Source organism: Anolis carolinensis, chromosome 4 (assembly GCF_035594765.1).
Source record: "Anolis carolinensis isolate JA03-04 chromosome 4, rAnoCar3.1.pri, whole genome shotgun sequence".
Classification (NCBI taxonomy): Eukaryota; Metazoa; Chordata; class Lepidosauria; order Squamata; family Dactyloidae; genus Anolis; species Anolis carolinensis.
Window position 1 is genome coordinate 194,511,075 of NC_085844.1, and position 19,291 is coordinate 194,530,365.

The window sequence follows — 19,291 nt, forward strand, 5'->3', positions numbered from 1 at the left end:
TCCGGGTGTTTCTCGGAGGGAAAGGCCCTTGCTCCAGCAAGGGCCTGTCCCTATGAGACACGAGGAGCGTGCTGCGGGTTTTCCTTGGCCAGGCCCTTGCTAGAGGAAACTTTTTCCTCCAGCAAGGGTGTGGCCAAGTGAGATCCGGGGAGATGTCCCTCAATGACCACTCGCATCTTGGAAGTGCCTGTGAGTGCTGCTAGGGAGCAGCACTCACAGGCGCTTCCCTGGGGCAAGTGGTCGCCGAGGGACAGAGGCCCGTCCCTCAGCGACCACTCGCCACTTGGAAAGCACCCGTGAATGTTGCTAGGCAGCAGCACTCACAAGTGCTTCCCTGGGCTGAGTGGTCGCCGAGGGACGGAGCCCTGTCCCTCAGCAACCACTCGCCGCTTGGGAAGCGCCCATGAGTGTTGTTAGGCAGCAGCACTCACAGGCGCTTCCCTAAACCGGATTGCTGGGAGGGATAATAGGGCCTCCTAGCAATCCGAGGAGTTTGGTTATCCGAGATTAAGCCTGCCCCATTATCTTAGATAACTGAGACTCTACTGTACTTACTTATGCGATCCCTTATTGTCCGAGTATGGTGGCCTTCCAAGTTCTTGCAAGATGCCTGTTCGTGAGATTTTTTAATGTGTGGAGGTCGGTGCATAGCCGATCAGCACACAGTCTTCACAGAGTGAGGGTCCCAACTAGTGGCGTGGTTAACACTACAACGGTATCTTCTCAATCTGTTACAGCTTTCTTCCACCTTCACAGCTGTTGTAACATGTACCATGTTATCTCCCACCTGATCCAGTGTTGAGGTCTTTGGATTGTGCTCAGTCTGGAACCTTCCCTGTGCCCCCCCCCCTCCCCGGGGAGTGCATGACTCCAGTGGTTACACCTGCAGGTTCATTGGAAAATGCAAACCCCCCCCTCACCTTGACAAGGTGACAGTCCATCGAGAGCAGCTTTTATTTTACTGATAATCCAAGTTACAAAGCCATGAAACATTCCTTGAAAGTCCCTGGGAATGGCTGCCATTTGATTCATGGGGAAAATGCAGAGGAAAGCAAGGACAAGCTCTGTCTCCTTCTTTACAGGTTGCACCACCCTGGGTGCATCTACACTGTTGAATGAATGCAGTTTGACCCCACTTTAACTGCCATGGCTCAATGCTATGGAATCATGGGAGTTGTAGTTTTACAATGTCTTTAGCCTTCTTTGCCAAAGAGTGCAGGTACCTCGCCAAACTGCAACTCCTAGATTCCATAGCATGGACCCCTGGCAGTTAAAGTGGTGTCAAACTGCATTCATTCGACAGTGTAGATGCATTCCCTGTCTACAGTGCTTCCTCCCTTCCACTTGAACTGCCTCTCCTTTTTTTGCCCCATTTCCACTTGTATCCTTCTTCTCTCCCTTATTTCTTGTACTCTGTTACCCCCTTTCTTTCCTTGCTTCACCTTGTGCCTGCATCCTTCTCCATTTTTTGCACCTTCTGTCCTTTATATTTGTAATGAGTCCAGGGTCCTTTTCCAAAACAGGCTCAAAAGTCTGTCAGACATGAAAAGCGGCCACAGGTGGACCGAAACAATGGTTTATTGATCGTGTGCATATATCGCACAGCATGCAACTATAAAACCCAAGGCAAAGGCAAATCCAGCTCATGTCCCTCAGGTAATTGAAGCATCCTTCATCACAGCTGCTGTCCATTGAGGCCCCACAATAAAAGGAACATTTCCACAATGAATTGGTTTCCTGATTTGGAATATGGCTGATACACCACCCACAGATGAGATGGATTATCTTATCTCTTTTAAACTTTAAATACCTTCCTCTCTCATTTTAGAAGGTACTAATACTTTCTTATGTGAAGGGGAGGAGAAATCACCCCAGGTTGATAAAGCAAGAGTTTCTCAGACATTTCTATCATTGACACCTAATTTATACCCTCAGCATGTGCTGACCTTGTTCAGCCTACTAGAGAGAATGCAACTACTGAATGCTGAATTATTCTCACTTGCTACTGGCTTGATTAACCAATAAATGCTCAATTATTATGTTATGCATCCCTCAGGCACATAAAACACTGTATAGGGTGAATGTGAGAGATATCTATTTTCCTTACTAGTTCCAGAAATTTCTGACTCTTACACTATGTCTATAGGATGCAGCATAATATGAAGTATCCAAGGACACATATACACTGTAGAATTAATGCAGCTTGAATCTACTGCATTAATTAACTGACATGGTTCCATACTTTGACATACTGGGATTTGTAGTTTGGTGAGGCACCAGCACTCACCGGCACAGAAGATTAAAGATCTTGTAAAAATACAGCTCCCATGATTACGTAGTATTGCTGTACCCCCAGACCTAGAAAGGAGGTAACCCCAAAATAAACCTCACCAGTGGTGTTCACTCAAAGCTTGCACTTGTTTTGACAATTTCATAACTTCATTCCTCTCACGATGGGAACTACTCTGGCTTTTTCAGAGCGGATTCAGTTTTATTTGCATGTTCTTCTTCTGGAATCTACCTTTATGGTGGACAAAAAAGAATGGGCCCAAGCTGTAATTTTGACCTTGCTACAGCTGTTGATCCATCCAGTCTCATACTGAGTAACATCAACAAAGCCTTGTTCAGTTTTCACAAAGATAACATTTAAATTTACAAGGGCATGCAAAGACTCTGCCACCAGATGTATAGAAATAGGAAATATAAGTGCCACCCATTTTCCATCACTTTTGGGGATTGAGCCACAAGGATTTCCCAAGTATACATTCCTTCCTCATCTGTATTAATCAGTGGAAAAAACTCCAAGCTAGACACCAGGTGGCCAAATATTTTAGAATATTCACCTAATGTTGTACAAGCAAAGGATGAGCATACTATTGACACTGAGAATGTCTAGCAGAATTGTCCAAGGCAGTGATATTAAGAGGCAGAGCCCCATCTTTCTCCTTGCACACTGCAATTGTACTTCTCAATCTCTCCCATGTCTTTTTTCTTCACCTCGCTCCTTTCCTTGCTTCTGATAATCTACGACTTGTATATCTCACCCTGTTTTTTTCCCCATTTCACTATGCCTCACCACTCTTCTTTTGAACGTTGCCACCAGATGTATAGAAATAAGAAATATAAGTGCCACCCATTTTCCATCACTTTTGGGGATTGAGCCACAAGGACTTCCCAAGTATGCATTCCTTCCTCATCTGTATTATTTCCCCCCATCTCACTATGCCTCACCACTCGTCTTTTGAACGTTGCCCTCATCTACTGCATCTTCTACTTTTTCCTTTCCCCATCCCTTGCAGGGCTGGCCAACGGTAATTTTCAAGTATAGGCGAACAGAATTTTGCCCCCCCCAAACCAATCACTGAAAAATAAAAGTGTTGGATAAGCAAAAAATGTTGGATAATAAGGAGGGATTAAGGAAAAGCCTAACTAAAGAACAACACTCTGAAAACAGGGGAAATCCAGACAGGAAACAATCAGGGCCAGCTAACACCTCCCAACAAGGATGCCCCCAGGGAGGAAGCAACCAGGCTTTGAATCTGCAAGGCCATTAAATGCTAATCAAGCTGGCCAATTGCAACATTCACACTAGTCTCAAACAGACAAGAGCTCTTTCTCCCACCCTGGACTTTGCACAGATATATAAACCCCACTTACCTAGCTTCCAACAGGCCTCAGAACCTCTGAGGATGCCTGCCATAGATGTGGGTGAAACATCAGGAGAGAATGCTTCTGGAACATGGTCAGGCAGCCCGGAGACCTGGCCTCGAGAAAGGGGGCGAGAAGGAAAGGGACCACCGCTTTGGGGAGCAGAGAAGCGGCGTTTCTCTGCTCCGCAAAGCAGCAAACCCCTTCCTTGTGGAGGCAGGCGCAGTAGCGGAGACAGGAGTTGCCTCAACGACGCCCCCTACAGGATGGCGCCACAGGCACCTGCCTAGTTTGCCTCGCAGTTGAACCACCCCTGATCCCTTGTTTCACTTTGCTGGGTACCATGTTTTCTTCCCTTACAAATGGAGCTGCACCTTCACCCCAATTTTCTTGCCCCGTTTTCTATTCCTTCTTTCCTCATTTCATTCACCTTCTCTGCACCAAAGAAGCAATAGCTGTACAAAGGCAGTGCGAATGGAAAGGAAAATAATAATAATTTTTTTTTTGTAACCCGCCTCCATCTCCCCGAAGGGACTCAGGGTGGCTTACATAGGGAGAAGCCCAATCAACATTACATTAAAATGTAATAACATTAAAATTCATAAACAGCATCATCAAACAATATAAAACAAACAACAATATGACGCAGTATAAAACAGCCATCAACAAGAACCAGTGACCTGGAATAGTAAACAGTTTCTGGGCTTGGGCACGTGGGCTAGTGCAAATCAGTTGCGAGGATAGGGCTGATGGATAAAGTGCAAATGTCAGATGGGAAAATTAGGGATAGAGGGCAATATAAAGTAGAGCACTATAACTCTGGGTAGGAAACAGTAGTAGAATGCAAGGACTTTATTTTGGGTCATAGCTGGGGCCAAGGTTTTCTGGGGAACCATCTAATCAAAGGCACAGTGGAACATCCATGTTTTTAGCTCTTAAATAAAGTAAGATGAGGAGAGATGGTAGCAGGGCAGGCAGCTGTAATGATGAGAAGGAGGCAAAGTGGGCTGGCAATAACTGGAGTGTCTCTTTTTCTTCTCACATTAGGCAGTGAGACAACTCTCATAAAATGCAACTTCATTTTTTTGTTCCAGACACATAATAAAATGTATAGTACTGCTACTTTAGGTGAGTCATGAGAAAGAGCAGGCTGTTAACTGTTGCAGAATGTGGAATCTTAAATAGTGAGTACTATATGATGTCATGGATTTGTGTTTGGCAGTCATGTTTGATATAAGTAGCTGTTGCGAGCAAGTAGCTGTTGAGAATGGAGCAATAAAATGGATAATGGTTGGTGGAATATTTGAGGACATTTGTATGGGACAAATGGAGAAAGGTGACTAAGTAGAGTTTGAGTGGAAGTTGGATTAGCCTGGGATTTGAAAGGAGCGCAGTTGGAAAAAAGAGTTTGAGAGAGATATGAGTTAGTCCAAGGTTGGGGCGAGAGCCAGCATGGTATAGTATTTTGAATATAATTCTGGAGACTAGGGTTCGAATCACCACTCAGGCATGAGAATCCACTGGTGACACTGGGCAAATCACACTGCTTCTGCTTCAGAGGAAGGCAAAGACAAAGCTCCTTCTGAATAACTCTTGCCAAGAAAGCCCCATGATAGGTCATATTAGGTTTGTCATCCAGTGCTCAAACCACTACACTGGCTCAGTGCTTATCACAGGAATTCAAGCAAAACACATGAATAAAGACTAAAGACAGGAAATCACAGAACCCCACTAGTTATCATATATAACTCTGAACTGAGACCACCCAGATGTATCATCAGTGAACTACAACCTATTCTGGATAATAATGCTTCCTTCTCCAGGGTTCTTCGTGGCAGGCCTTTTTCTTTAGATAGCCTCCCAATCTCAAACAGTTATTTATCTATGAGAGGACACACAGCATGGATGGGGAGATGAGCACAAAACCTTGCCACAAACCAAGTTGCTAACAGGATTAAGGTAGTACAATCCTTCCCATTATTAGGATTACAGTCCTCATGGTTTGTAAGAATCGTTTTAAGGTTGGATGTTATGTTAGAAACAGTTTAAAAGACTGGTGAATGAAGGATAACTGTGACATGGTCAAAATGCACGTGTGATAATGTAATTGTTGAATTTAAAAAACTGTGAGATATTTTCTTTGATAGCACATGCAAATATAAGGATGGAATAGGGCTGCGATGTATGAGTTGAAAGGGGATTTGTGTGTCATGTATGTATAAAGCCTGTCAAAATGATGCATGATCTGTGCACTGAGCTTTTGTTAGAACAAATTCACTCCTGCAGTGACTTATATTATGGCCAGCACTCCTACTAACACCAGGATATGAAGAAAATTTAGAATCTATCTTCTAACTGCCAGCAGATGGCAGCAACCTTTTCAATATACAATAACATATCTAATAACCTGTCTGAAACACAGGGATTTAACCACAGAAAAGATTCAAAAGGCAATCCCAAAACTTCTTCTTAAGAGTACTTGGCTTACTTGCCATTCTGTGATGTGGTTTTGTTCCTTCAGAAACTTAGAGTCTCTCTTACGAAATTTACTTCTCACCTTAAAGAGACCTCTTTCATTGGCACACCGTAGTCTCTTCTACTGTCTACACACGGCATACTGTAATTTGACTTGATCATAGACTGTATTCTTCTATTGGCGGTATATGGTTAGGCAAAGAGTGGGGTAAATCCTGCCTTCCCTGGATTATAGGGCGGCAAAGAACAGTCTCCCTCAATCTGGCATCCTCCACATGTGTTGTATCACAACTTCCATCATCCTCAACCAGGTTTGATTACCAGAGTGAGATGCCAATTAGGGCCAGCGAGATACTGTCCCCACAAGGCTTGGGCAACTCCCTAACCAGACCACTCCTGTTTCCAACATTACTTATTGCCACTCCAGGAGAGAAACGGCAAACAAGAATAGGGAAAAGAGTGTGTATTTGATATTTTGTAGGGGTTTTGAATCCCTACTGTTGATCAGGCTTGCTACAGCTATTATGGATCAGGAGAGCATCAGACTGGGGGAGGTTAGACCAAGACTCATTTATCTGTGCTACCCTTTCTTTGTTTCTATAATTGGGAAGTTTCCTTTCTATACCAGCATGTTGAAAGGAAACCTGAAGGTTTATCTCTATGTCTAGCTTTCCTTCTAATCTAATCATCTAGTTGGGTTTTGTGCAGGCCCCATTACAATTGTGAAGGAACATAATGGCATCAAAAGAAATGCTAATCACACAGTTGAAAATCTGGTTCCACTCCTTCAATTTCTCCCTCATTCTCCTCCATGTGCTATATAATTTTCCTTTGGAGGAGGAAAAAGAAAGACATAACTCAGCATTCTGCTGACACTCCCAAGTCTCTTTCTTCAGTCCCTTACAATGCATTTCATAGATGGAACTCACAAATCATTTGGAAGCTATTCCTTGGTTGAGCAGAGCTAGAGCCGAACAAAAGGAGGTCACCCCGTCCGAGTCCCCTCACCCTCTGAGGAATGGCAGGAATTTCTCCACATACTCTATAGTCTGGGGGAGTAACGGCATCAGTGGATGGCTGATTGTTTTTACATCTAAAGCCCGTGCAAGGCCCCGGCTTAGTGCCTGTCAGCTGCAGGGGTATTAACCCTAGATCTCTCAGAATGAATAGAAACTTGAATGCTAGGGAGATCATGGAAGAGGCAATGGTCCTGCCCTTTAATTTATGAACAATTTTCCTTTGAGGGAGAAAAGAAATAGAGCATTAATCTTGCTCACTTTATAATCACATGGGCTGGCAAATTCTTGAGCATCTCTTTTCTTCCATCTTTGCTTCCTTGGTTTATTTGCTGAGTGACACCACTGAGTAATATACCAATATGAGATCATAATAGTTTGTTTTTTTTAAAAAAAAAATCCTGTTTATTAAAATGCCACCAGCTTATGGTTTTGCAGCAGCAATGTTGCTAAGACATTCTGTGGTTAATATGAGGAAGGGGCAAAAAAGAAAAAACCAGAGATAAATGCATAGCACCTTTATTTTCCAGACATTTCATTTTATTACTTTTGTTTTTGTACATTAAACACTTAAAAGCTTTCTATATTCATAGTTTGATTCATTTAGCATTTAGCGTTATGTCCAATGTGAAGTAGAATGTGAAGAAACTGCACTTCTTCACTCATTTGGGCTGTTCAAGTAGTGAACATGCTACAGATCTCTGCTTCAACCATTTAAATGGCTCGTGCTTTCTGTAAGCCACTCATAGATGCTGTGTCTTGAAGCAATGGGCTGCATTGCATAGCTGCAGATGGCACCTAATTGTGATCTCACTAGCGTACTATGCCATACACGCCTTTGCAGTTATAGATGTGTTCTTCTAATTCTAATGTGAGCTGAGTTTCAGATCAGGGATGGAGAACTGTTATGTGCCACCACATTGACCTTGCCTTATTGTAACCCTATGAATGGGAGACCTTCACGATATCCTGTTATTAATCACTATTCTCGGGTCTTGTAAACTCTAGGCTGTGGCTTCTTTTATGGAGTGAATCTGTATGCAGTGTTGTTTTCCTCCTTTCCTGCGGCCTTCAGATTTGATCAGCATTTCTATCTTTCCCAGTGTATTTATGTTTCTCATAATATGCCCAAACTACAATAGCCTTACTTTAGTCATTATGGATTCTAGTGGGATCTCAGGCTTTCTCTTTAGTTGTCCATAGCATCAGCACTTTTTCCATCCAACACCATATTTTGAATTAATTGAGATTCTTTTCCTGTCAGCTTTCACTGTTCCACTTCCACAATCATAACACATTTGGAAATACCATAGTATGGATGATCCAAATTGTGGTGTTCAGTGATTTATCTTTACACAGGAAGATTTTATCTAAATCTTTCACTGGTGCCTTTCCAAGTCTTAGTCTTATCCTCAATTTGTGAATATACTCTCAATTTTAAATAATGAAAATGTTAAGTTATGGAGAATCTTTAAACAATGACGATATCTTCATCATCAGCTTTAAAGCTAAGTTAATCTATAATTTTGTCTTCTCGATATTCAAGTACAACCTTGCTTTTGTAGGGTTTCTCCCCATTTGCATCAGGACTGAGATGACCTAAGCTGAAAGCTCAATTCAACCAGGAATCTCTCTTCACCTTAATCTTGGGTCAGTCACTATGCCTCAGACTAGCCTATTTTGCTGCGGTGTACATTATTTTGAGTTCTTAGACAAAGAAAGGAAGAAATATGTAATAAAGAATAAAGAAAGAAAATACACAATGTAATGTCTCTAGTAACGTTGGAGTGTTCTCAAATGCTTCTGATCAATTTTGGCAGGGAAATCAGAAAGTTTTAATGGATAGTTACCATTGTCTCAGGAGCTGTACTACAGTAATACAGCATTATATGCTATCCAAATGCTAATGATATACAATGTGAATCTCTCATTTTCATCTAATCTATTTTTGTTGTTGTTGCTGAATTCCCAACATCTGACCTCATTAAGAGAGTTGATGCTATTTAGTCTCAATATGGGGAGCCTAATACCAAGAACTTGAAACCTAAGTTCAAATAAGGATACCATTAAGAGTGTTCAACTTTTCCTGGTTTCCCAGACTCTCTTTCTTGTAGTGCTCCTGGATTAAATATTTCTGTAAACTCTTTTTGTAGCACTGGATTTGAGGTCAGCCAATGTAGCCAGAGCCAGCCATGCTGCTACTTGAACCTCAAGGCCAAACTGGATAGTTTGTTTAATATATATTTAGGAAATGTGCTCCCTGAAGTGTTAAAGGATATCTATTTTTCATAGCACATAACCACCACCACTTTGCATTTAGTGTATATTGTTTTGTGTGTGGACTTAATTTGTGACTTCTGTTTGTGGAAGCATGTATCTTTCAGAAAATTCTATTGTGAAAGGAAAAGGCATGTTAATTACAGGAAATTTCTCTTATTGTCTAGTTTGACCTGAAGTGGCTGCCTGGTGGGACAGACCTTTGCATTTGGCAATAATGTGATGATGATATATGAGCAAGTAAGAACACTATTGAAAATGTTTAATTCAATATGTTTTAACAGAGGTAATAAAGAAGGCTCAGAATCTAATATTATTTCTAGGGATCTAGCTAAAGATTTGGCTATGTTTGGATAATTCTATAAATGTCTAGTTTTTTCCCCAAGGATTAGAGCAAGATGTCAGAAATAATAAAAATGACAGAATTGCAATCACAGGCCCACACAGGGCTAAGCATTTTAGAAAATGGCTCATAGAAAAGCAGTAGACTTATCATATTTTTAAAAATAGATAAGAAAAATACTAGTTTCTCCTTTATATTTTAAGCTAGCTAATGTCTGTGGACTGCAGTTTTCCCTTTGTTTTCCCTTTGTTTAACAGAGAGCAACACTTGTGCCTATTGTGCCTATTGGCTAAAACTGATCTTTTATTCCTCCTGGAAACTTGCAATGGGCTGGCAGCTAATGTTTTGCAAGCTGACTCCAGTCCACAGACTACTACAGTAGAGTCTCACTTATCCAACATAAACGGGCCGGCAGAACATTAGATAAGCGAATATGTTGGATAATAAGGAGAGATTAAGGAGAAGCCTATTAAACACCAAATTAGGTTATGATTTCACAAATTAAGCACCAAAACATCATGTTATACAACAAATTTGACAGAAAAAGTAGTTCAATATGCAGTAATGCTATGTTGTAATTACTGTATTCACGAATTTAGCACAAAAATTTCACGATTTATTGAAAACATTGACTACAAAAATGCGTTGGATAATCCAGAACGTTGGATAAGTGAGACTCTACTGTACCTTAACTAGCAGTAGGATAGCTTATCAGTCCAGAAAATATCAGTGAATTAATATCCAGTGACTTAGTTTGGAAAGGAAGGTCATACTAGGTATCTGAAAAGATTATTTATTTGGATTTCTAATAAAGCCTCAGAGTTGCTCTATAATCTTAGTATTACAAGGTGCTAATCTCCACCCAAACCAAAAGAAACCTACCCTAGAAGTAGATATTAACAATGTCTTCCATATTCTTAATATTTAAGTAAGCATATGGCTTTACTTAAAAGGACCAGTGATACTTTTTACTTTTCCAAAGACAAACTTGGTTTGTGGAACTCCACTTTCCAAAGTGCAGCGGGACTGAAATAAAATGAATTAATTCCACAGGTGGGGATCTCTAGGAGCAACACAAAATCTCATTATTATTCTGTTAAACTTTCCAAAAATATAGTGTGAAATACCTTAGGGATGGAAATGGAACAGTTCCCGATATTTCCAGACTAAGAAATTGATACCAACAGGATGTGAGGAGACTGGGAAAGCAGAAAGCTTTACCTTGAAAATATGCATGGTACATACATAGTAAGGAATATGCAGATGTTCTTAGCCAGGCACCATTTCCAGTGCTTGCTATAGGCACCTTGTCATGTTGCTTTCTTCACATGCATTTACTTAACTGGAAGCATTGGTGGAATCTAAATGCAAGTGACTAATGTCTTTCATCAAATATCAACTCCAGGTGACAGAGAACTTCAGATTGACTCTCAGAAGGGCAAGACGTGTAAAATAGATGTCTTAATGTATTCTTGAAATGGTTGAGGAAGTGGTTTGTGATCAGGTTTCTTGCATTTTGTTCCAAGCAAAGTCCTGTTTTCTAATTTGCATTAGATGTTTACCATTCTTGAGAAAAACTGCTTCAGTCTACCCATGGGGAATATGTGAATAGTCTTCACATGGTTCACATAATGGATATCTGGTTGACTAACAGAATTGGACTGAGAAGAACACCAAGGTATACATTTCCATAATGGCAATGAAACAAAGCGATTATTTTACAGAAGGGTATGATTCTAAGAGGTCTTTCTGCAGTTCATGAACCATTTCTATCTAAGATTATAAATCATCCTTGTTATCCTGGCTGAGTTGCATACCATCATGAATAGTTGTATGTACCATGTGGGAAGTGATGGCACTTATAATATTAACATAAAGTTAATTCCATACTGTATCAGAGGCATTAGCAGTGTATGGTCTGAGTAGTGGAGTAGATCAATGGCTAGCTAATGTAGTCCAGTGGGTAGATCAGCAACTGGAAGCAGCTCTTTATGGTCTACGATGGAGACCTTAATTTTGTTATATTGTTACTAGCTGTGCCTGGCCATGCATTTCTCTGGCTTCTGGGAATCATTTGTTGGCCAGGTGGAATAGCAGTGAATAGCCTTGCAGCCTCAAAGCCTGGTCGTTTTCTTCTTATGCGAATCCTTGTTTGGTGAGCTGGAATACAATGGAATAGGCTTGCTGCTCAGAGGGCTGGGTACTTGCTTTCTAGGGGAATGGTTTTTTGGCCAATTGGAATTGCATTGAATAACCTTGCTGCTTCAAAGCCTGGACGCGTTCTACATAGGGCCATCCTTCGTTGGCCAGGTTGAATGGGACGGAGTAGACTTATGGCTTCAAAGCCTGGGGGTTTTCTATCTAGGTGAAATCTTGGTTGGCCAGGTTGAACAGCACTGAATAGCCTTGCTGCTTGCAAGCCTGGCCGCTTTCTACCTTGTGGAATTCTTGGTTGGCCAGGTTGAATAGCAATTAATAGTCTCAGTGCGGCAAGTATGAATGCTGCAATTAGCCACCTTGATTAACATTTAATGGCCTTGCAGCTTCAAAGCCTGCCTGCTTCTTGCCTGGGGGAATTCTTTGTTGGGATGTGTTAGCTGGCCTTGGTTGTTTCCTTTCTGGAATTCCCAATTTCCCTGCTTTCAGAGTGTTGCTTATTATCATTATTATTAACTGCATTTCTATACCTCTTTTCTCACCCCCGGGGGGACTCAAAGTGGTTTACAACATAATAAATTGCAAAATTCAGTGCCTCACATATGTATAAAAATACATCACATACCTAAATCAAAAACATATAACTGTAGATTAAACAATCAAAACTATAAAAACATCAAACATAGACAGGGCCGTAGCCAGAAAAAAAATTTGGGAGGGGTTTTGAAAATTTGGGGGGGGGGGGGGTTGAGCCCCTGTCCCACCCGCCCCCCGGGTTCAGACCTGTCAATATCTGCTTGAGATAGTGCCTGGAGGGACTCTTAATTTTTTGCATCTCATAGACTTAGCATGGGGATGTGGTTAACCAGTTAAAATTCATGAATAAACCAGTTTTTTTTTAACGTGAATTTTTTTTGGGGGGGGGGGTTTGAACCTCTACCCCCCCCCCCCCCCGGCTACAGGCCTGAACATAGACATACGCATGAAACATGTTATTGCAGCAATTACATAGATCCCTTCTCTCCCCCCCCCACCACCACCCAGCTCCCTCTCCATAGAGTTTCAACCTTTCTTTTTATACCCTCCCTGCTTCCCCAGAGAGCAAGATAGCGGAGACCATTTATTTACTGTCCTGGTTTTAGAGTTTATATTGTTCTGTATTATTATACCACAGTAATTATTACATATTATATTTATAATCTGGATTATATGAGGCCCCTTGTATACAGCTGTATAAAATCCACACTGAACTGGATTATATGGCAATGTGGACTGAAGATAATCCAGTTCAAAGCAGATACTTTGGATTATCTGCTTTAGCATTCTGGGTAATATAGATGTGTGAAAGGGCCTTGAGTCTACACTGCCATATAATCCTGTTCAAATCAGATAATCTGTATTTTATAGGCAGTGTGGATGAGGCCTAAGCACACTCTGCCTCTGCCTTGGGCACCATTTTGGCTGAGGGAGTTGCTAGGACACAAAGGGGGCGGGGCCTAAAGGTGGGGGGGGGGCTAAAGGCAGCAGGACCTACCTTTATAACTGGCAGTTAGGGGGAGAAAGGCTCTTCCTCATCCTCTGTAATTTGGACTATTTTTTCTAGGGTTTTTTGATTGAAAGACATATTTTGGATGACTATGTCTTTTGTGGCCAAATGGGAATCATTTGTTGGCCAGGTGGAATACCAGTGAATATCCTTGCAGTTTTCTGGAGTAGCTGGAGTAGCACCCTCAATCAAAGATCCGTTTTGAAGCCTGGCTACTTCCTTTGTAGGGGAATTATTGTTTCGCCATCTTGAATTGCACTGAATAGGCTTGCAGCTTAATTACATATTATATTTATAATCTTATATTTTCTGCTTAGAACTGGATTGTATGAGGCCCCTTCTACACAGCTGTATAAAATCCACACTGAACTGGATTATATGGCAGTATGGACTCAAGATAATCCAGTTCAATGCAGATACTGTGGATTATCTCCCTTGGCATTCTGGGTAATATAGCTGTGTGGAAGGGCCTTGAGTCTACACTGCCATATAATCCTGTTCAAATCAGATAATCTGTATTTTATAGGCAGTGTGGATGAGGCCTAAGTGCACTCTGCCTCTGCCCTGGGTGCTGTTTTGACTGAGGGAGTTGCTAGGATATGAAGGGGGCGGGGCCTAAAGGCAGCGGGGGGGGGGGGAGCTAAAGGCAGCAGAGCCTACCTTTGTAACTGGCAGTTAGTGGGAGAAAGGCTCTTCCTCATCCTCTTTAATTTGGACTATTTTTCTAGTGTTTTTTTTTTAATTGAAAGACATATCTTGGATAACTATGACTTTTGTGGCCAAATTTGGTATGATTGGGTTCAGTAATAAAGTGCCACATTACATTTATATATATATCGATATCCCATATCTTAGGCGATCTCACATCCAAGTACTGATCTAGTCAGAGTTGCTTGTTGTAATCAGATCATAAACAAAGATGAATATAAATCCTTTTTATGCCAGACTATGAACCTGAATCTACCTCTAAGCAAAGCTACTTCCTTTCCTCCCAAATTGTTGATTTTCCCTAGTTTGTGTGTGTGTGTGTCAAGAACAACTTGAGAAACTGCAAGTCGCTTCTGATGTGAAAGAATTGGCCATTTGCAAGGACGTTGGCCAAGGGATGCTCGGATGTTTGATGTTTTTACCATCCTTGTCGGAGGCTTCTGTCATGTCCCCGCATGGGGAGCTGAAGCTGACAGAGGGAGCTCATCTGTGCTCTCCCCGGATTCAAATTGCCAAACTTCAGGTCAGCAACCCAACTTTCAATTCAGCAGTACCTTCCGGCACATGGGTTTAATCCATTGCGCTACCGAGGGCTCGTAGCTGATATACAGTACTAGTGGTAACCTTTTCCCTAGCTGATGTACTAGTGGTCACTTTTTAATTCACCAGCCAAAGGTAGTAAGGAGCGAGAGTATGTTGGCAGACTAGTGCTTGAACTACTGCTGATTCAGCCAGTCCATAGTATGCAGTGCCCCTATTGGAACATTTTGCCTGCAGTACATTACTTATTAAGTGTTTTGTGTTCAACCAAGTTTTTCAGGAAACAAACATTTTTACGGATAGTTTTTGACAGGCATCCACCTTAATTAACTCAGGCATGTACTGCACAGTTCCAGAACCCTTTCAGATCTATGGCATTAAAGAGTAGGGGGGTTTTTTTAGCCCCATGTGAATGTGGGAGGTCAGGTTCATGTTAAAATAAACTACAGACAAAGTTTTAAATAAATCTCTCCCTGACAGCTTCTCTTTCAGTTTCTTGTCTGAGCTCAGATCCCTTCTGTTTCAGCACCGAGACCTCTCAGTCTATAAATCCTCCAGGTCCACATCCACAAAGACATGGCTGCATATATAAATGTATATGTATTTGCACCACATCCATTCCCTCCTGCTGTGAATGGCAACATTAGGAATCGCAACTAGCCAAATCCATCTGTATGCGTTTTTAATGTGCTTCCTGCAGGTTGCTGAAAAGGAAATCCAATTCCGTTGTAGTCCCCAATGACTTTAAGGTGCAATAAAAGAAGATATCCCGGGAGAGCAGTGGGCAGGAAAGTTTATATACTGTTTTAATGAGCTCAGTTGCCCTACCAATGTAAGTTAATTTCATTCCTCCTGTTTACCCTCATCTGGTTCACACAGTTGACCCAGATATTTCATTTTCAGAGCTTTTTAGCTTTCAGTATTTATAATTTACATTATATATTTGTCTACTACTCTGTGACAAGCCTTTCCCCTTATGCCCCTATTTGTGTGTCTGCTGAGTTACTAAATAGCTAAGGCATTAGCAAAGCAAAATTCCCTCCCATGACAGAAGAGATCCAATCTACCACTTAATTTTTACTTATTAAGAATTGTTCTATTTTATTCATTCTCCAAGGAGCTTGTGTATTATCCTCACGGCCCACTTAAGACTCAACTCTAGTTATAAAATTAATATATGTTTCATAGACACATTATATACATTGCGTGAAGGTAACTTTAAACACCCTGTTTTAATAATTCTGGGCATGAAACATCGTTTGTGTACATTGAACCACCAGAAAGCAATGGTGTCAATATCTCAGCCATCCATCTGGACAACTCTGGATTTTGGAGTATTTTGGATTAGTGATACTCAACCAGTAGCAGGATTATGTTGTGTGAATTTGCATAAATGTGATATCCAGTGACAATATTGTCTGTTATTCAGATCACTTGAGAACTGTTGAGAGCCCATTTGCAACCTCTGACAAATATTGATGCAGACACCTGGGAAGAAGCTGTGGCTCACCACTGGATGTAATGGACTATTCCGAGGTTCTTTGTGCTTACAGATGAACACCATATGTCACTACCCATAAAATGGGATTGTGCAGCTGTCTTTTGCACCTTAACATGGTTTTATGAAAACAAAGAAAATGGAAGAAGTATTTGGGAAACAAGCGATAGAAGATGACAGTGTCCAAATCCCTGAAAAATTCTACAAATGAAGCAGGAGACTAATCAATGCCTTGTGTGAAGGCCTGTGTAGAAAAGCAGCAATAATTAGCATAGTACGTATTTGATAAATCCTTTTCATCTACTAATGTCTCAAAAGACAAAATGGTGCAGAAGCCCAATAAGAGGTATCCTATGTTGTGCCTGTGTTTGCTTAAAATGTGAGATTCTCTGCTTGGTTTGTTAACCTGTAAAATCATTTAAACCTTAAAGTATCTCAGTTTAACAAGACGAGTGATTGCTAACATTTTTTACTAGTATCATTTAACCGATAATTTTGTTTTCAGGAAAGTTGCTTTTAAAAAGACTTATCTTAGTGTATCAGCAAATAGAGACGTGGTGGCACAATGGGTTAAACCCTTGTGCCAGCTGAACTGCTGGCCTAAAGGTTGGAGGTTTGAATCCTCGAGAGAGGGTAAGCTCCTGTCTATCAGCCCTAGCATCTCAAGCGGGGACATGAGAGAAGCCCCTCGCAGGGTGGTAACCATCCGGGTGTCCCCTAGATAACATTTTTGAAGATAGCCGATTTTATCACTCCAGAAGCAACTTGTCTCAATTTATTTCTGACATGATAAAAACGTGTTTCAGGACAGGTTGCCATTTATTTGTAGAGAGTGGATGTGTATGAATTGTGTACTGTAACAGAGTTCCCAATATATCTGGTGGGTCAGGCCAGCAATTTTTTATTAGTGTGCCACAGATCAGTACTATATCCTGGCAATTGTCTTGTTTATTAGTTTTTTTCCTCCACATTTTAGACAAGGCTACATTATTACATGGATTCCAGACCTTTAAATTCCAATCAAGGCAATATATCACAATCTTCTATATAACACAAACTTCCAAGGAAGCAAAGTCATAACGCCAAAGACACAGAAATATAGCCATTTTAAACTGCCTGAGCAGGTGAAATTCAAAGGATTAGCATGTAGGTGCTGTTCTAAACTCCTTAGGGACACTGTTCTAAAGTCAGAATGATATCACAAAAAGGCCCTTCTTTTGTAACACTCTTCACTAACAGATGGGATTGGGAGGAGGGCTTCATCTCAAGATCTTAATCTGCAGGTAAGTTGGCCCAGAAGGAGTTTTGTATCCTGCCCTTCCTTTTTCTAATGAAATAAGCTTTCAGTACTACAAACAGTAACAAAAAGCAACTGCAATAAAATTAAGCAAATTTAAATAATAAATCAGATTTTAAAATAAAGCTAAAGCTTGATTGATCAAGCAGTGAACTGTTAACAACCATTCTTCTTCTTCTTTCCATACTACTTCTAGTTTATGTACATTGATAAGACATTAGGGTAAATTGTTTAATAATATGAAATGATATTTTATTACATGTCATAACAGAGCTCACCCACCCACCCCAATTTAGTAAATGCAACAACATTCCTCTCAAGTGATCATGTGGAAATACAAATGCTGGGAGGTTGTGTTTCAATTTAAAACTGGGGTGTCTCTGACCTCCCATCTATCCCAATAGGAATAACAGGTGAGTAATGAATTTGATGTTCCATAGTCTCTTGGCTTTCCCCTTGCATCCTCAACCACAAGGAGTAAACAGTGCAGTTGTGGAGTGATAATGTTCATTTCAGGCGACTGTAAAATATATAAAGCTAACCTGTTGAGAATAAATAAACCATTTATTTCTGCCCTAGGCAGCCTTCTGCTATAAACAGCAAGTCAGAACTGTTTGGAAAAGCCCAGCATGTCCTGCGAGTTAAAAGACTCCATAAAAGATTAGTGGTAGTAGTAATGATGATGATAATGGTAATGATAATAATGATGATGACCATGGCGTCATTTTCTTAATTACACCTTTTCAAGTCAAACACAAGACATTTTGTTTCTTGAGGCAGAGCAGCAAATTATGTCTCTCACTCACCCAAGTCAAGGGATTGTGTACCCCAAACCAGCCAATTTACTCTGGCAGCTAAAGCACCAAATCCCTCAAAGAGCTTTTCCTATTATGAGAAGAAGAAAAATAATAAAGGCGGGGGGCAATAATGAATAGTGTTCTGTCCTTACATGATACCCAAATTTGCTACCTGCAGTGGGTTTTTCATTCTAGCAGCAGTCCAAGAGCAACCAGTCCCATATTTCCTACTTGTAGGTCTTTTTTGTTCATAGTAGAGGTGTGGCAAGCAAACTCTACCCAAGCAGCTTTCCCATTGCCACATCTAAGAACTTTACCTGTTGAAAGTTTTGCATCAGAATCCAGACAAAATATCAGTGATCAACATTCTTCTCAGTCCCTAGGAGCCCTCTGACATTTCCAAAAAGCTGCTTTCTAGATTTTAACTCCTAGAATCCATTACCAAGGACAGCCCTCTTAAGTTCTCTTGTTATCATATCCCAGCAATGTCTATATAAAGGATGGAGGAGTTAAGTGTAGACAAGTGGGTTTTTACATAAACACGGTGGCATTTTTATGCTTGCTTGGGGGGGGGGGGGCGGATTCTGGGAGTTATTGTCCAAAAAAGTAACTAATCTGTGTTCTGGATTTATTAACCATCATTGAGCTGAAGGCGATTCTCTTTGCCATCATGAAACTACACAGAAGCTATATGGAGAGTAATTTTCTATTTGACCTCCAGAAGTCAAGTGATGTATGAATGAACAGACTAGGCTAGATTAGAGTAAGTCAGTTTTGGCCAGACATGGACAAACTTCATCCCTCCAGGTATTTTGGACTTCAACTCCCACAATTACTAACAACCTACCAGATGGAGGGCTGAAGTTTGCCTATACCTGGTTTAGACTCTTTGAGTCCAAGCTGTAGTCCATACATGAACTTGTGGCCTACTGCTTAATTATTATTTATGTATTTCTTGGATTTATACCTTAGCTTTATCCTAAACTGGG